The sequence below is a fragment of the Strongylocentrotus purpuratus genome, unplaced genomic scaffold (genome assembly GCF_000002235.5).
Source record: "Strongylocentrotus purpuratus isolate Spur 01 unplaced genomic scaffold, Spur_5.0 spur5_scaffold_20, whole genome shotgun sequence".
Lineage (NCBI taxonomy): Eukaryota > Metazoa > Echinodermata > Echinoidea > Camarodonta > Strongylocentrotidae > Strongylocentrotus > Strongylocentrotus purpuratus.
In genome coordinates, this window is record NW_022145606.1 from 32,139,861 (window position 1) to 32,159,678 (window position 19,818).

The window sequence follows — 19,818 nt, forward strand, 5'->3', positions numbered from 1 at the left end:
ATTTTTTTAATAATTTGCCACCCCGGCCCCCCCCCCCCCCGACAGTAACATTTTCATTACAGGACCACTTCCAATATTGACATTTCACTAGGCTCTATTACCCTCCCTCCTCCATCCCCACCACAATTACCTATGCTGTCATTTTGGCATTGACTTATTCTTTATTTACCCCCCCCCCCACCCCATCTCTATTCTAAACCATTTTTTTATATTGCATTTATACTTAAGTCTTGCCCACTCTCTTGTTACATTTCCGCTTTTTCTCTCATTAGGAAAGATGGTTAAATCTATCTCACTGATGCCAGATCTATACAAAAAATCAAAAGGTCGAACACCATACTCAATTCTAAACAAGCCTGCATCAGCCCCCATCTCACCTCAGTCATACAGCATTATCATTACATAGTGCCTACATCATCATAATCACCAGCATCATCACATATATTTCACAAAATACTGACGTTTCCATAGGACCTACTACCCTCTCTCCTTCATACACCCCTCCCCCCCATCACCACCACCATGATCATACATGGTGTCATTTTGGAACTAAGTTATTATTCATTTAACTTCCCCCGCACCCTCCCCCCCTTCTCTATTGTAAACCATTTTTTTTATACTGCATTTATACTTTAACCTTGCCCACTCTCTTATTACATTCCCCCTTCTCTCTCATTAGAAAAGATGATTATAATCACTAGCATCATCACATAACTTCTAAAAAATAAGAAAATGAAAAGAAAAGAATTAAGCAGTATTAACTAATTTTATTAACATTTGTGAACATAATTTTTTTTATAATGATCTTTTAAAATACAACCTGAACTAAAGAAAGGTAACAAATGAACGGGGGAGGGGTGGCTGTCGTCTCTTGAACCTAAAATTGTTCAGATGTTTAATTCTACTATAGATTTAGAAAATTAGATATATTAAAATAAAATCCATATGATTTATTCAATTATCAACATGTAAAGCATGGGTATACATAGTCAAACCTGCTTTAGTGACCACCTGTCTACAAAGACCACATTTGTTTTGTTTCGTTTGAAAATGGTTTCTCATTGAAACATGTACTAAAGGAGCCTGTCTACATAGACCACTTTTTGTGTTTCCCTTGGGCGGTTGCTACGAGTACTTTTTCTTTTACATTGGACATTTTTGTTCATTGTCATCATTATTACTATCATTATTGTTATCCTCTAATTATTACTAATACTATTAGAGTACTACTATTGTACTATTCCTACATCATTTCATTTCCCCCACCTTGAATTTAGTATCCAGTTCAGCATCCCTAATAAATTGGTCAGAATTTGAATTCAGATTAAATATCAAAAAAGCTACCCGTATCTTACATGTACACACATTAAAAGAACAAAATACTTTTATGATCCTCGATATACCTCTTCTTCTTCTTCTTCTGGTAATATTCAAAGGGCTATACAGCTTATCACGAAGTGTTGGATACCGGAGTGTTGGCTCAGTCAGTAGAGCATCCGCCACACAACCGGGAGGTCGTGGGTTCGAAGCCCGGCCGCGTCATACCAAAAGACGTTAAAAGATGGGAGTTGTTGCTACCTTGTTTGGTGTTCAACAATAAGGGATAGAGCAACGTCGATCTGACGCTGCTCAGTGGCTGCCGGGCTCACGATCAATTGGGCAAAAAGAATTTCCGTTTCGGTTTAATAAAATTTGGAGTGGACTATTAGGCTATTATTATTATTATTATTATATTATTAGATGAACAAGTGAAGGGGTGTGAGGAAGACAGATGATATTTTTTTAATGGGATAAGGGCATTAGATGCCTCAGGAGTAGTCCCTTGCAGTTCGACCTGGCAGGACTGTCGGCATACATTTGCTGGAAGCCAGTTCCATTATTAAACTTTGGGACGGAGCGTTGGGCAAATACAAACGGATCTATGTCGCTTCTGGCTTGGTTCTCCCATGTTTGTGATATGTGAAGGAAAATAGGGCTTTCAAGGGAAAGGCAGAGAGACCATTGACTACCTTGTGCACAATTCCCAGTCTACATGCAGAGTGCCTTGTAGATAAGGTATGCCACTAAAATGTGCTGATCATCTCAGTCACACTGCTGGCTCTCTTGTATTTCCCATTGTGATGTAGCGTGCTGATGTAGAGATCTCAAGAGTTCTCAAGATGAGAGTGGATAGAAAGAAGCCTGGGTATCGAACCTTCTGCATGGGACAACCTGCATAATACAAACAAAAAGAGAGAAAGCAAATGAGATTAAAACTAGCTGCACCACATTAGATTTTTTTTTAATAGTTCCTTCCCACTTTTAGGTCTTACATTTTGGTTTTATTACAAAATGATAGACTTATGTTTATCTGATAGGGCCTTTTTTGAAGAATACAGTAAAGGTTTATATTCATTTCCAATTATTGAACAAGGAACTTTAAAATTGTTTTTCTTATATTATTATTATTATTTGTGAAACATTTGCTACATACAACAGGCAGTACATGTAGAGGTAGAAGTCTATTGAATAATTTTAAGTTGTTTATAAACATAGGAGTATCTACTGTTCAGTTGTCTGATTTTGTGAGAAATTTTTTGATACGGTATGTAATATTGAAGAAGAAAAAAAACCCTTTGAGTACGTATTGTAATATCATGCTGAGGGAATAAAGTGATTTGTTCATTAAGCAACACCGTAGTTTGTCACCTAAATAAAGCTAGAGAATAAATGAGAATTACAAGATATAATGCAACATTATAATTAAGATGGTAATTGGTGATTAGTCCAAGATGAGTGCGATGTTGGTATGGGCTTAGCCTTAGATTATACAGCCTGAATATTTTCGAACTTTATACAAACATACCTTGCCAGAGTTCAACTTAGGTGTCCTGTTCCTGAGATCTACACCATGACATATGATGATCAGGTACTGGTAGTGTCTGTTGCACATCTGTGGTCATTATCTGCTTTGGTTGCATAGGATCTACAATTAAAAGAAAACAGAAACTTAGTAAGGTTCGTGCAAGTAATAGTATCAAAATAAAATGCTTGCATTAGTTATCAGTTTATAACTTGGTTCATGACCTTTAGACTAGAGTTGGAAATACCCATGCCATACCAAATAAAAAGGGGGTAGCAAATAGTCCTGAAACTTTACTGTAAACAAGGTAAATATTTGGACATTACTAATACGTAAATAATATAAACCTATTTTCTCTCTAAACATGTAATTTTCCTCTAAATATTTCAAACAAGGCACAGTGCAATAACTTAGAAGTTAGAGCACAATCAAGAAAAAAGAGGGGTGGGGGTAAAATTAGGAAGCTAGGAAGGGACACCCTTTTTGTTTTGTTTTGTTGTTGTTGATATATCTAGCCTACATCCGAACTAAGCTGGACCTGGATACATAATGCCACACTAGCAATAGCATGACTAGATCTAGACTAGACCCTAGCCTAGGCCAGGGCCTTTGTCTTGCCCTTAGCCCGAATTTTCTGTCTCTTTCGTTCGTTAGCCTCTGATTTGGGTAGGGTTGGCTAAAGAGAGGAGCCGACTCTACCCAAATCAGAGGCTAACGAACGAAAGAGACAGAAAATTCAGGCTAGACTATGCTATGAATACTAGCCTAGGCTTTACAGTAACACTAAAGTGTAGCCTGTTAATATAGCCGCGCCAGCTCAGGAAACGCAGTCGCTTATTGGTGGAGTGTTACAGCCGGCTAGCACTGGCGAATTGAAATTCATAAACCGCTCCACGAAATCTCATCGGCTTGGACTAGCAATGGGTCATTTGCGCAGTCTACAAGTCTACATCTACTACCGATTACTATCGGTAATCAAGCTATGAACTGAACTTAAAATTATGAGATGTGCTGTAATGAAATAACCTACGGTAAACTCCTGATTGTTTCTAAAAATATTACCGTCGACGACTTAAATTAGATTTCATTTAATCAGTTAATATTCTTTGGTCAGAACAAAGAAAAAAAGATGGGGTAGGGGATTAACCGGGTAATACGTTGTGACAATGCGGAGAGCCCCTCACTGCAATGACGAACACATCACAATCATTTCAGATATCTTCACACAAAAATCCCGTGGGGGATGGGGGGGGGGGATATATCCCCCCAATATTTCAGGTGGGGGGGGGATGGCCTGTACAATCATTCCCCCCAATAATTCACCATCAAAACAAAACAAAAAATGAAGAGAAAAATTAAGGATAAGAGCCCGATGAGAGTAGTTAATGGTTATTACTCGCAAGATGACCATCAATATACACATTTTGCTATCTCATTTTCATAATACATACATATATACGAAGTAAATAAGACAACCGTATATAAGACAATAATAAATTGAATTCTCGCTCATACAGCTTCATCAGGAATTGATGAATTTATTCTATTTGTTCAATCAATAGCACCATAGAAATGCGGTGCCAGGTAAAATTGTGATCAATCAAATACAAATTGGCAACTCTGTGACTTATTATACGAGCTCTCCTTCATTTGCTTTGTGCATAATATTCCATAAAATCATGTTTTCTTCGTTATTGATGACGAAATATATATCTGTTCCTTGCAGGGGGAGTATAGAAACATATTTGCAATTATTATATTTAGGGTGCATGCATGGTTGAAATTTTTCTTGAGGGAAAATGAAAATTTTAGATTTTTTTAGTACTGAGCAAATGGAAGTTGAGCTCGCATGATACGTCATAGAGTTGCCAATTTGTGTTTGATTAATCACAACTTCAAAAATCCTAACTTCCTTATTTTTAATCGGAATTCGCTCAAACTTTCACTGACTTGTTTCTCTCATTTTTCTACTCCTATTAAAACTAACTTAATTTCAGGGTGGACTTCCCCTTTAAATCGGTACAAATACCCCTAAAATAAGACTTAACTAATAAAATACAATTGGAATTACTCATGAGTATTCTTATTGTATTGTATTCAGGTATTGTAGTCTTATTTTATTGTATAGCTCTTATTTTGTGCGTATTTGTACCAAGGTTGTAGAGGAATCATGTACTTTGACGAAAGCTATCAGTTGTCTGATGATCGCTTGCGAGGCGTGAAACTCGGAGTAGCAACCATGCATGTCCCATTAGTCTGCCTTATTCAATATTGATATACCGGTATATTATGCTTTTGTATAAGCAAATGGTACTGGTACACTGAGCAAACTTCTGGGGGAAAAGATTTCTAAAATCGAGAAGTTTGGCCATGTTTTATAGGCTGAGTTGTCGCTCCATGGTGTAATCATTAAATAAAAAGAAAAGTCAGTACAGCCCACAAAATAGGAACAGATATCTATGACCCCCCCCCCCACTTCTCCTTCACTTTTGAAGATTGTTGGACATTTCAACTGCGTGGCAATGACTACTATTATATGTAATTTCCAATAAATGCATATTTCCGACAATTCCACCTTCTTGTGGGCTTGGTATTTTGATACTCTGAAAGTAGGGTCCATGCTGAAACAAAGCAGAAAGCCATGTTATCAGTGCTAACCGCACCATCACATTCCCGAAGTGCTCACGTTGCAATAAAATATTGTCGATTACTATTGCGGTATAGAGTAGTCTGGGAAAAATCAATTAGCAGCTTTGTTACTCCGATACAAAGCAGCAAGCCGCCCATGTTACATCAATTAAAGAGAAGGTTGAGTTCTGGGGAAAGGTGAACAATAATGTGTGAGCGTTTGTTATCATTCTTATTATGCAAGTGTGGAAGAACATCAAAGAAAAAAGTTATTCCCTGAAAATCTATTTCATATGACTTCATATCCCAGATATGACAAGTAACAGCTTTAAAATGAGGCCCGATAATAATGTATGCCATATGTTTGTGTAGTCCCATATCAATATCTTTCTGTGTACCAAAGATTTTATCATTTTGATGACTCCAAAACCTTGCACTACACACCTATACTTACATGTTTATGGTAGATGATCAACCTTTTCTGATTGCTTCCACACCGTTTCTTTCACAATGCAATCGCAAGACCAGAACTCAACTTTATCTTTAAATGCCAACCGCACCATCACATTTTAGAGAAGCGCGCGCTTTGCAGAGGTTCGGTTTAAATTACATCGTTATTTATAATTGTCGGAGAGTTTAAAATGGGGATGAGCTTCTGAATCGAGACGGTCTTTTACTTTTTGGAGTGGGTTTTTAGTTTTCGGAGCGACTTTTTACTTTTCGGGCGACTTCTTGTTTTTTCTCATTCTTACTCCACTTCCTTTGCCGCCATGAGGTGCTAAAAGCTTTAGCAGAGTTCGGGGCGCCCAGCCCTTATATGTAACTTTTCGTGATTCCTCGTGATTATGTAACTATTTTGTACTAAATGCACTACTCACTTTAACACTTGACTTTTGTCGAGAATTTTCATTTCTTCGTTTGGTCTTTGTTCGTCTCTGGAATGTTACACGGGCTATGTTGCAGGCTGCCACCGGCCAAACCGGTCCGTTTCACAAACATTAACACATCAACCAATTCAAAATATCAAAAAATGTTAGACATTCATTATATGCAAGCCTGATCACAACAAAATAAATTTCAAAATCTATTTTCCACATTGTATTATCCTCGGGACATGTACGAAATACAACACACAGCCATTTATAAAATTTACATTATGGAAGAAAGGAATATAATAGACTAGCCCATGCAGTAGCAGTACGTCTCAACATTCTGTGTGATAAAAGTGTTGAGATATTATGACGGCACTCGTTTTTTTTGCTTGTACCTCTGACATTTTTACCTCTGACATTTTTATGCCTCCGCCACCGAAGGTGGTGCCGGAGGCATCATGTTTTCGGGTTGTCCGTCCGTACGTCCGTACGTCCGTCCGTACGTCCGTCCGTACGTCTGTACGTCCGTACGTCCGTCCCGTTTGACCGTTATCACAATATCTCAAGAACCATTTAAGATTTAAACTTAAGACTCGGGAATAGTATTTATCACCATAGGAAGACGGTCTGATTAGATTTTGGAGTACGTAGGTCAAAGGTCACAGGTCACAGAGGTCAACTTATGAAATTCCTTGTATTGAGTTTGTTAGCGCGATATCTCAAGAACCATTTGAGATTTAAACTTCAAACTTAAGGATAGTATGTATCACCATAGGAAGACGATCTGATTAGATTTTGGAGCACGTAGGTCAAAGGTCAAGGGTCACAGAGGTCAACTTATGAAATTCCATACATTGAGATTGTTATCATGATATCTCAAGAACCACTGGAGATTTAAACTTCAAACTTAGTGATAGTGTGTATCACTATAGGAAAACAATCTGATTACATTTTGGAGCACGTAGGTCAAAGGTCAAGGGTCATAGAGGTCAACTTATGAAATTCCATACATTGAGATTGTTATCATGATATCTCAAGAACCACTGGAGATGTAAAAACTTCAAACTTAAGGATAGTATGTATCACCATAGGAAGACGATCTGATTAGATTTTGGAGCACGTAGGTCAAAGGTCAAGGGTCACAGAGGTCAACTTATGAAATTCCATACATTGAGATTGTTATCATAATATCTCAAGAACCACTGGAGATTTAAACTTCAAACTTAATGATAGTGTGTATCACCATAGGAAGACAATCTGATTAGATTTCGGAGCACGTAGGTCAAAGGTCAAGGGTCACAGAGGTCAACTTATGAAATTCCATACATTGAGATCGTTATCGCGATATCTCAAGAACCACTGGAGAATTTTCACTTCAAACTTAATGATAGTATGTATCACCATATCATAATATCTCAAGAACCACTGGAGATTTAAACTTCAAACTTAATGATAGTGTGTATCACCATAGGAAGACAATCTGATTAGATTTTGGAGCACGTAGGTCAAAGGTCAAGGGTCACAGAGGTCAACTTATGAAATTCCATACATTGAGATTGTTATCATGATATCTCAAGAACCACTGGAGATTTAAACTCCAAACTTGTTTAAATTGCTCTATGGCGGAGGCATCATTTTCGACTGCGCGCAGTCAAAATTCCATCTAGTTACCTCTGACATTTTTACCTCTGACATTTTTTCCTCTGACATTTTTTCCTCTGACATTTTTTCCTCTGACATTTTTACCTCTGACATTTTTACCTCTGACATTTTTTCTTCTGACATTTTTACCTCTGACATTTTTTTCTCTGACATTTTTACCTCTGACATTTTTTCCTCTGACATTTTTACCTCTGACATTTTTACCTCTGACATTTTTACCTCTGACATTTTTACCTCTGACATTTTTTCCTCTGACATTTTTTCCTCTGACATTTTTTCCTCTGACATTTTTACACCGAGCCAGAAATGCAGTGCGCCAAATGCAAAGACGCCGCGTCAAAAAGCAACGAGCTAAATGTTAAGCGCGAAGCGCAAAAATAGCAATCTGCAATGCACATCAGACAATCCTGGACAGTGTAAACATAGATGAACTCTGTGACGATTTCGTGATGAGATCGGAGACAAGGAGAAAGATTTTCGGACATTAGTATGACTTATAAAATAGTTCTCTAGTTGTTATGTTGTTTCTATTCACCCTTTTTAAAATTCACGTCATTGTATCTTTATTTTTGTTTTTTTCACTCATTTTATTTCCTGATATTTCATAAAAGATTTTTCATTTTTGGAGAAAGATTATTATGTCACAACTTATTTGTAATACAAATTATATTCAGTGGGGAAACTGAATTCATACAAGGATTAATATAGAGAACAGTACAACGAATCGTCTTCTTTCTCTAATAATTCAGTGAGAAGGGCAAAGCTGTTAGGGGGCAACTGAATTCAGACGTGGATTAGGAGTAATAATCAAATGAAACGTCAAAGTACACGATACAACGAAGCGTCTTCTTTTACGAATAATTTAATGAAACGTAAAAGCTTCCGCGCTGAGCGCGGAATGGGCGAAAATGAATACAGACAAGGATTTAGATTAATAATTTATTGAAACGTTAAAGCTTCCGCGCTTCGCGCGGTAGGGGGAAACTGAGTTCATGAAGGACACGATACAACAAATCGTCTTCTTTCACTAATGTGAAAGCTTCCGCGCTTCGCGCAGGAATGGGCGAGAATGAATTCAGACAAGGATTAAGAGTCGAGAATGGTACATAGGATCGTCTTCTTTCTTTAATCACCTAATGAAACATCAGAGCTTTCGCGCTATGCGCGGGGCGCGGGGAAGGGGGTATTTGATTCAAACATTAAGGATTAAGAGTCGAGAATGGTACATCGAATCGTCTTCTTTCTTTAATAATCTGATGTAACGTCAGAGCTTCCGCGCTACGCGCGGAGGAAGGGGAACTTGATTCAAGCAAGGATTAAGAGTTGAGAATGGTACATCGAATCGTCTTCTGTCTTTAATAATTTAATGAAACGTCAGAGCTTCCGCGCTACGCGCGGAGGAAGGGGAACTTGATTTAAACAAGGATTGAGAGTCGAAAACGGTCCAACGAATCGTCTTCTTTCTCTCATAATTTAGTGAAACGTCAAAGCTTCCGTGCTTCGCCGGGGGGGGGGGGGGGACTCCCCCTCCCTGCACGCAACCCCCTAGGGACCGCGCTTTGCGTGCTCACTACCGCCCCTAAAATGAAATCATGGCTACGCGCTTGGGAGGGGTGCAACTTGCAACACGCTTCTACCTCTTGATTGCTTGATCCATTGCCGAAAATATTTTGGCACCTTTCATTCCCCCCCCCCCCCCCAACCACGGATACAAATCGACACCCTTGATCTTTACTTACTTTTTTGGTATCCGTATGGTATCACTTTGATGTCGATGTTCGCCTGAAGATTTTCTGCTCAACTGAGATGTATTTGACAAACTTCTATTATAATAGAAATTCACTTACAAGAAAAATGTTTCATTGTTCGTAATTGAAAAACTTCAAAGTCGCAGTTCATACAACCGCCATTTTTCGTCATTTTCTTGCTCAAATCGTAGGGAATTCTGGGAATGCAAAAAATGTTTTATGCATTACCTAATACATAAAACATTTTGTCGATGGCCAATCAACAAACAGTAGTTGGTGTATTTTTTACGTCATTGCTCATGAATATTCATTGACCCTCCAAAACCGTCGTTCAAACATCGAGGTTTGAGTTCGTTGCGTTCAAATCGGACAAAACCCCCATAATGCATCCAATGCAAAACCTATGAAATGTCAAAGGTCACGATTTTAGTTGGCCCTCTAGTCCTCCTACGGAGGACATACTGTGTATGATCGAATCTCTTTGATCAGCTGATTGGGTGCGCTACACGGAAACGGTTCAGAGGCTGGACCAGGCCCCCCAAGCTCCGCCATTTTGTCCGGATCCATTAGAAGCCAAAATAAGCCGCCATGCATAATTCATGAGTCTTATGAATTATGCATTCTGTAGGATGCTCCCCACGAAAAGTGTACTGGAATGATGTTCACTACATGGTAAAAGACAATACGCGTATCAGCGTAATTAGAGAGGTCAAATAATGTACTGTACGGAATTATGGGTAATTTATTCATCACGCTGCGCGCTAGCAACGCAAGTGATATAGCGAATCAGCGTGGATTATTCTGATGCGATCACCGTTAGGTGAAATGCGCGCTCGAACTTGAGGGTGAGTTAGTTAGGAGACCGATGTCCTTTATAATTTTATTTTTAAGAATAGTTTTCTCCTTTTGTATTAATTTTACATTGGTATACCGTTAATTTCACTGGGAAAACCACCCCCTGCCCTTACACATCAATACTGCTATTACTTCTAGCAACAGTAATTCTATAATTCAAAACGTTTTCATTTTCTAAATTCTTCTAATATAAACATATAACAAATATAATATTGTTTACACTTTTGCAACCTGTTACATGGTCCATGTAGAAACAGCACCAGGAAGAGGATAACAATTACCCCCCCCCCCCTGTTTTCTTAAGCTAGGAAGTATCAAAACATGATTCTATTAAAATTAGCAGTTTGGATACAAAAGGCAATGATGATTAGCAGTTTCCATATTAAGTGCATTTAGAGGGTTGTCTTTCAAACCTTCTTACATACAATACTTGAAGCAGCAATAATGTAATAATCTACACAACTTCAAATACAGAAGTCCATAGACTGAGGTAAATGAATTTCAACATGTATAATTATAATTAAAATATCATTGATTAATTCAATCTTTGATATAGACTGATAGATCTTTATCACTCAAATTTCAAGGAAATTTCTTTCTGCCCAGCCCTCAGTTTCATCCTATAAGATGGTAGTTGACATTGTTAAAATGTTAATGTTTATTCATTGATGATTAGTTATCTTTAATTATTTGAAAGTTGACAAGATGATAAATTCATTAGCTTTTTTTTAAATGTGGTACTCTACAAACATATAATACAAATAATAAATAAATAGTATGTAAATATTCAAGTTTAAACCCATCTCTACTGTCCTCTTTCATTATATGAGGGTGGCATCCTTAAGACGTAGTCCCATGTAGATGTCTTCTGCATTCATCAATGAAGTTGTAGGCTAGTTTTCAGAAGAAAGGGCTGTGATGATAACCCAAGTCTGTTGAACGGAAAAATGAAATAAGATACAGTGTATAAGAAAATAAACAACAACTAATAACATACACCCTGATACCTGCTCTGACAAAAAGAGGAAGGACTAATATTCACTTGGGATTCTAGTGGGCATGCAGCAACTATATTTCCTACAAGACTAGTTACTGACCACATGTTAGATTATTTCTAATGATCCCATTAAGACAATAGGCCTGATGGAGCTTAGATCAGAAAAGTATGAAATAAGTAATACCGGTACATGTACAATGTACTTGTAATGTAAACTCGTGGTCATAATTGAATAATACTCGGTTAAGAATGGGACATAAAATGACCAAACAACTTGGAACAGAGAATGTACTGGAAATAATGCTATTGAAACATACGTTATGTAGACTTATATTTCATGTATATCGACATTTTATTTTAAATCTAAATCACAATTTTGATATTCAGTCAAGTATTCTTTTACAAGTAACGGACAATGAAAAATATCTTTGTCAGATCTATAACTTTCTGCATGATATGTGTTCTACAATAGTTTATTGGGGGTACCTACATTGTATATTAGCACACTTGCTCGTATGAAGTGTAGTAGGCCCACATCTCTAGATATGATTCTGTCAATATCTGTTCTTTGTTCCTCTCCTGGGTTTGTAACCAGCATGCCTTCATCATCCACTGTAGAGAAGCATCATCCTACATAAGAGAAAACAATGTAGGTACTTCAATTAAAAAGTGATAATAATAGATACATAACAACCATAATACATCCTATAAACAGACTTTCATTAATCTTATTTTGTGTTCTTCTTCATCTTCATTGCTCAAGAAGTGAAAGGACCACTTACAAAAAAAAAGTAATGAGGGGTCCTGTGTATACCCTACATGTATGATTATTATTATTATTATTATGTAGTGCTTTTAATGTGCATTAGACATCCTTCTTCTACACACAGGACCTCCTGTAAATAAGGACAAATCCCTTTGTAAACAAAGAAAGGGAAGAACTAGAATAAAATATCCCCTCAGCTATATACACCTGCAACATAAACTTAGTTTCATTTTCTTTTGAGTGAATTAATAGGTGGTCGTTTAATATTTGTGTGCTAAATATCCAGAAAATTTTACCTGCATGGGACTTTCAGCTTCATCTTGCAAATATAAGAAATGTTGTAATGTCTACTCATCAGTTAACTCCTTCCAGCTCGATCTTCATCAGTTTCAATCTGTTGGAACAAAAGAAAACAAAATCAATATGACAATCAAGACGTCCCTTTCTCCTTAACAAAATAAAAATAGATCTAGCATAAAAGCTATTTTACATGTCATGGTTGGCCTTAATTTTAATATGGTGTGGAAATCTACATTCCAATTTAATGGACCACAGTACAAATTAAAATTAAATGGAAGATTTAACTTGTGCTTCAAAAAGTGCTTTATATGGCCTATACATATAAAGTAGTCTTAAGTAGAATTGGTTTATTAAGACAAGAAGAAGTGGACTACATAAGTAAACATAATTGTGGACTAGGGGTCTTCTCTTACACAAACAAATAGATTTATCAACATGAAATGCACAATTTGGAGAAGAAAAAAAATCTCTAATAAATTAAAAGAGTTAATAGGGGTCAGGCGCGTACGCAGGGGGGGGGGGGGGGTAACCCCCCCTTTTTGAGTGTTGATTTTTTTTTCTTCAAATTCTCAGTCGTTTTCTTTACTGGCTTCTTCACTTTCTTGGGGGCTTTTTTATTTTAAAAAATCCTAATGGATGACCTAAAAAAGATGACTCCCCCCCCCAAAAAAAAAGTCCTCTTACCCCCCCCCCCCGCTTATTCAGCGGCTGGCTGAGTCGTTGCGAAGTTTTTGTCCCGATTTCAAAATGTTAAACCCCCCCCCCCCCCCCTTGAAAAAATCCTGCGTACGCCAGAGATAGCTAGGGTCTAGATCTAGATCTAGTAGGCCTAGGTCTAGACTTTAGTATAATGACAACTTGACAAGCACGCTGGACCCACACGAAATCTAAATATTAAATAAACAAATCCTAGTGTTGATGTTTTTTAAAATATATTTTATTAATAAGTTTCAGGTTTACATCTAAATGAATAGGATTTGGAGTTGTTTGATTATCAATCATGGTCACAGATAATTTTGGTCTAGACTAAATAAAGTTGACACGCACCGCGGCCGCGTATGCAACTGAGCGAACGGATGGCACCGATATTGATAAGTAATATAGTAGCCCTGACCTACGGATCATAGGCTACTAAGTTACAATGCTTAGATGCTACAAAGGGACAAAGAACGGCACTTACCGGTATATAGCTCGGAGTATCTCTCAAGTTGTGTACCAGTCGGTGTATAGCAGTTCTCAATCTGGCGTCCCAGTGCAAGAAGACCAATGGCGCCCTCTTGTGGTAGGAGCTTGTAAGAACTTGTAAAAGCTTGTATGGGGGTGGGGGCAATTCCTACTACAGTAATTAGAGTCCACATCTAGGCCTACTAAGGATTTTAACAAGAATTAATCCACTTGGATTATCAAAACAAATCATGCTTCGTAGATTATTTTAAGGTGTAACGTTAAATCTAGATTTAAATTAAATCGGTGATTGGTGAATTAGATTCATGATGACGATCAAATTTGAAATAAAACTTGATTAGCATATTGCTCCGATTGTTTCATTTTCGCTCGCGTGAACATTGCCAGCACCGACCACTGACCTCTACCTCCTGTTCGGATCATCGCCCATTCCCATTCATTATACGTTACATACTAAAAGGCTGTATTGTCTGACCGTTCATGAATATTCATGTTTTTGCTTACCTCGGCTAAATGTTTGCTTTTACTAAATTGAAAAATTACGGTGGGGGGTTGGATGAAATGGACATACTGAAATAGGCAGAAGTGATCTATGATAATTCATGCTTTTTATGTTTCGTGTGCTCGACCTATAATCTTCAAATCGCTTGGCAAACTAAGTCAAAAGTTAGACTTGTTTCACATGTCTATTATAGGCAATGACGAGCTTGCAACCTATTTTGAAAAATTACGGTGGGTGAACTTTCAAAAGTCAATGAGACATGATGGCTCCAATGAAAGAGCTAGTGATAACGTACTTTGGGGTGGATGTGCTTTTCGTTTAAACAAAAAAATGAATTTTTAACGATTTAAAAAAAAAAAACGTCCATTGGCTAACATGTTAGGCTGCTGACCCTGACCATGCTCTGACGATAGGGGGCGTTGTGAAATGAGACTAAACGGAGCAATATGAAAGTTTGATCTTGATGCAAATGAGCACCGAAATTCCCCGGGGTGGGCCTGCCGGAAACCCGGGGCCCTTACTGGATTACTAGGGTGAAATGACGGCAAACCGCAGTCAAACTACTTCATGACGATGAAAATCAAAGTACAATTTCAAGAGCAATATTTTACTAGTCTTTTCCCCAAAAATCTGTTGAGAACTGTCTCCAAATGTAACGAAATTGCCGTACATCACGAAGACTATTGCAGCTTTTTCAAAATTGATGACTAAATTCACTTAAAGGTACTATGTCCCATTTGCAGGCCAAAAAATGAAAAAGTTAAATTCCAACTGCATTTGAAAGATAATACTAATTTAGAACTTCCCTAAAAAAGGTGGGGCTTGAAAATGTCTTCAAGTAGGAAAATAAATACTATTAGTTGTCGAATCGACTTTAGGGCTATAGAGCCCAAAAGTAATAGTCTTGATTTTCAGACAATTGTACCCAATGGTCATACGTTTTATGTTGCGCAAATATTCAATCAGTTTAATCTTGGCCATCACAAGAAGTGGGTTATTGATGTAGACAAATGCTCATGTACCCTTTACAACTCATTTTATGTATGTTATTACCAAAGAAGAAAAAAAAAGCCAGTCACTCACTCAATAGTGTCTGACAGTGAAGTCTAGCAAGTAAACAGGTTTCCTTGCATAATTTGAATATTAGGACACTGCTAAGGTTTAAATTTCACAGATAGGACATACATGACATATTCATAATTCCTGCAAAATTCTACAGAATTTGAAGTTGGCTGCAAAAGGGACAAAGTATCTTTAATCTACTCATATTTCAATCAATTACTCATCCATTCTTAATGAACTAACTCTTCTCAGTTTGTGCGAGTGTAGTAGCGTCGTGCATAAATCTGCATAATTAAAGTGACGCAATGAGGTCAAATATATTATCCGGTTTCTTTAACGATACTATCGATAAAATACATATTCATGAGGCACTTATCCAATCAAAAGCCGCCTCGGGTGCTTATTTTGTCTTCAAATGATCCAAAAGAGGCGGAGCCCAATCCCATTCGTCTGCATGGTTTCCGCGCGTGCTGCTTTCCGTCTAGTAATTATATTTAAACGTCTTTGGGCTGGACAAACTACTCACTCGTGTGGAAGGCCGAGTATACGGCATCTGCAAGAATCTTCAGTATTGAAGGAGGCAGATTATCTTGAAGAAGAAGGCAATACATAATAAGCAGCATATTATGTTCTGGCGTTCAACAGGTTGGTTGTCTATTCTGGTGTAGGGTACAGCGAAGCACGGGCTCGGATTTCTTATTTGTTTCCAAGATAAAGGCAGACAGAAGACACTGGAATCACCGGACTCATATTGCATAAGGTAACTTTATTCAGTTTCGTGATTTTATTTTGTTGGTGTTTATTATTTTCTCTCTCTCACTCTTTCTCCATCTTCATTTCTCCAATATCACTATCAGTATTTCTAAAGCATCTCTTTTCAGGACAAAAACTTGAATCTTTTATTTAAAAACGTATTATTTGTTCTACATGTATTCTAGGAGAGGGAAAGTCATCGAAGATTGGGATATTTTTTGAGCTGCGTGTAGTTATTTCAGACAGTTTTACCCCCCCAACCCCAACCCAAGAAGAAGAAAAAAAAAAGAGACTAGAAACTGATGATAACGAAAAATAATACTCCTTAATTGTATTATTGTTTCAGAGTTTTATCTCTTTATGAGTTGGAAATTAGTATTTCAAATGTGTGATCATATTGTTATCATATGAAATTATTTTATTGATTTCCGAAGGTTACATATCCTTTTATTCAAACTAATATGATGATGGTGAACAAAATGATGGTGATGGTGATGATGACGATGATGATAATGATGATGATGATGCTGATGATGATTATACTAATGATGATAATGATGATAACAATTATGATGAGATAATGATGATGAAAATGATAATAATGGTATGAATGAGAGGGATCGTGATGATGAAATACAGATGCATTGGATACTAAAGTATCGTAGTTAATTTTACCCTGGCTTAGTCGAGCTACCGTAATCTGTACGGTAGGCCTACACGAGTAATCATCCAGTGAGTCAAATTCCATCTTTATCAATGAAAGCTTGACACAACATCGTAACAAACTCTACTGGAAAGTCAAAAGAGGTCTGGAAAGTAAAGATTACAAACTCTGGACGGCAAAATTATTGTCACGAAACCGAACGGCGAAAAGGTGACTATTGTCAGAGAAAAAGACTTATCGAAACTAGGCAATAATTGTTGAAAAGCTGTGTTTCTTTGTCGAAATCTCATCTTATTTTGATTTAATGCATGTTCATTTCGTTCTCTGTGGTTTTTGGCTAGCAACGTTTATTTTCGTTATTCATTTTTTGTTTCGTTTACTATTCCATGTGAATTATTTACATGCCAATTAAGTATGCGTGTGCATGTTGCAAGAAACCAGTAAAATGCAATCAGAGAGCTCTTCTCTGTACAAACTGTAAAAATTGGGCCCATATTACGTGTGCCCGTGTATCTCTATCTCAATACAATGATAGAAAAGAACATTTTGAAAATTGGAGTTGTCCAACTTGTATCCTTCAAGACTTGCCCTTTTTTAATGAAGAGTTAGACGTAGATCGTGAACCCTGCGCCGGTAATGCGTCAAACTTAGAACGTTACACGAATCTTATTAAGAATGTAGATCAAAATTATAGTATTTATGATAAAGGATTGTCAATATCCCATCTTAATGTTAGAAGTTTACGAAATAAAAAAGAAGAAATTGAAATTTTTATAAGTAACAATTCAGTTGATTTATTCACAATGTCTGAGACCTGGATTGACGATTTTTTTTTACTTCGAACATGTTAGACATTCCAGGTTACATCTTCGAAAGAACAGATAAAGGTATTCGAGGTGGAGGAGTTGGGTGTTACATAAGAAATAATATAGGATATGTTACAAGACGTGATCTTGAAAAAGACGATTTGGAAATAATGTGGTTTGAATTGAGGGCTAGAAATCGATTACCATTTTTTGTAGGTGTCGTATATAGCAAACCTACATGTATATCCTTTTTTAAAAGCCTAGAATCAAACCTAGACCAAGTATTTTCTTTTACAAATAATGTTATAGTCCTCGGTGACTTTAACTCCAATATGCTGACTAAAAATACCCTTTCAAATAAGATGCATGAACTTTGTTCCACCTTTCAGTTAACTCAGCTTATCCGAGAACCAACAAGAATAACTCCTTTCAGCAGTACTTTAATTGACGTTATTTGTGTTTCTAGTTCAATGCTATCCAATATAAAGCAATCTGGAACAATTTCAAGTGGACTAAGTAACCACTCCCTAGTCTATTTGATCCTTGGACATAATACCCCAAAAGCTAAGCCGAAATCTTTTCATTTAGATCGTTTAGGCATTTTGTCCTTGAACATTTTTTCGAAGACCTATGTAAAATACAATGGAATGACCTATTATCGTCCGAAGAGGACGTAGAGTATTGCTGGGAGAAATTCAGTAAAGTATTCAAGGCATTAGCTGATAAACATGCTCCCCATGTTACAGTAAGAAAGAAACTGAATGGGTCTCCCTGGATTACAACTGAATACCTGGCTCTATCTAGGGGTCGTGACTTTTATAAAAGAAAGTTTGACAAACTTAACAAATCAGCAGAAGCAGGTCAGGAAATCAATGAACTTTGGAATGAATATAAATATCTCAGAAATAAAGTAAATATCTTAAATAAAAAGCTGAAAAGGGACTTTTTTCGCAACAAATTTCAACAATGTGCAAACAAATTGCAAGATTCGTGGAAAGTCCTGAACAAATTACTCTCGAAGAAAAAGGATTCAGTTAATCCGAATATTAACACAGGAACTCATATGACTTCAGATAAGGTAGAAATTGCAACGTCGTTCAATGGATTGTTTGTCAGTGTTGGAAAACGACATTCTCCTCTCAACCAACAAAGTTTAAATTCCTTGAATACATTATCAAAGGTTGGATCAACGTTTAAACTCCAAAGCATAGATTCGGAGTTTGTAAAAAGAGAACTTGGTGTTAACAAAGCTGTTGGTCTGGACGACTTACATCCAAGATTATTGAAAATCGCTGCCCCTTTTATTGCTGAACCACTTTCAATAGTCTTTAACAAATTTCTAAGCTCAGGATGCTTCCCAAGTGATTTCAAAAGAGCCAAGATTATTCCAGTACCACAAAGTAGTGAAACCAGTGACATTGGCAATTATAGGCCGATTTCTTTATTGTCCTGTCTGTCAAAGATTCTTGAAAAGGCAGTTCATGCCCAGCTTTATGAGTATCTCCAAGAATAGAAACTGCTATCTCAGCGCCAATTGGGTTTTCGCCCAAAGCATTCAACTGCAACTTGTCTAATTGAAATAACTGATTACTTGTTAAACAATATTGACTGTGGTTTGATAACAGGGGCGATATTCCTTGATCTCAAAAAGGCGTTTGATGTTATATCTCACGAAATATTGTTATTGAAAATGCCATATTATGGTATTAATTCTGTTGAATTAGACTGGTTCTCTTCATACCTAACGAATAGGCAACAATGCGTCTCATTTCAAGGTGTCCAAAGCAATTTTCTACTGCGTAAATGGTTTGAAATAAATAATATGGAAATAAATGCAAAGAAAACTAAAGTGATGGTCTTTGGAACGAAACATAAAACTAAGAACCGAATTTTGAAAATCTGTCATGGACGAGACTATCTTGAGAATGTTACCGAGATCAAATATTTAGGCGTAACCCTTGACCAAAGTCTAATTTGGACACCACACATATTGAATGTGACTTATAAGATTAATCGGGCTATTGCATGCACTAGAAGGATTAAGAGTTATTTGAACCAAAGCCTACTGAAACATCTTTATTACTCCCTCATTCTTTCACATATAGATTACTGTTCAGTTGTTTGGGGCTACTGCAAAAAGAAAGATTTACTCAAATTACAGAGGACGCAGAACAGA

At 37.0% G+C, this 19,818-nt stretch overlaps 1 protein-coding gene and 2 long non-coding RNA genes across 3 annotated transcripts in view; 1 reads left to right on the forward strand and 2 right to left on the reverse strand.

Annotated features, from left to right (window-relative positions):
* Nucleotides 1-1,734: 1,734 nt before the first annotated feature.
* Nucleotides 1,735-10,135, reverse strand: LOC115927405. The gene is made up of 3 exons (XR_004065611.1): nt 9,744-10,135; nt 2,846-2,965; nt 1,735-2,211 (listed from the first exon to the last, which is right to left on the reverse strand). It is a non-coding gene; the product is annotated as an uncharacterized LOC115927405 (long non-coding RNA).
* Nucleotides 10,136-11,476: 1,341 nt separating this feature from the next.
* LOC115927110 lies at nt 11,477-12,778 on the reverse strand. The gene is made up of 3 exons (XR_004065417.1): nt 12,667-12,778; nt 12,095-12,234; nt 11,477-11,539 (listed from the first exon to the last, which is right to left on the reverse strand). It is a non-coding gene; the product is annotated as an uncharacterized LOC115927110 (long non-coding RNA).
* A 3,075-nt stretch (nt 12,779-15,853) lies between these two features.
* The window catches only part of LOC577767 (aromatic-L-amino-acid decarboxylase), a 33,246-nt gene continuing 29,281 nt past the window's right edge, over nt 15,854-19,818 (forward strand). The window contains 1 exon segment of the mRNA XM_030993218.1: nt 15,854-16,179. The gene's annotated coding sequence lies outside the window, so the exon portion shown is untranslated.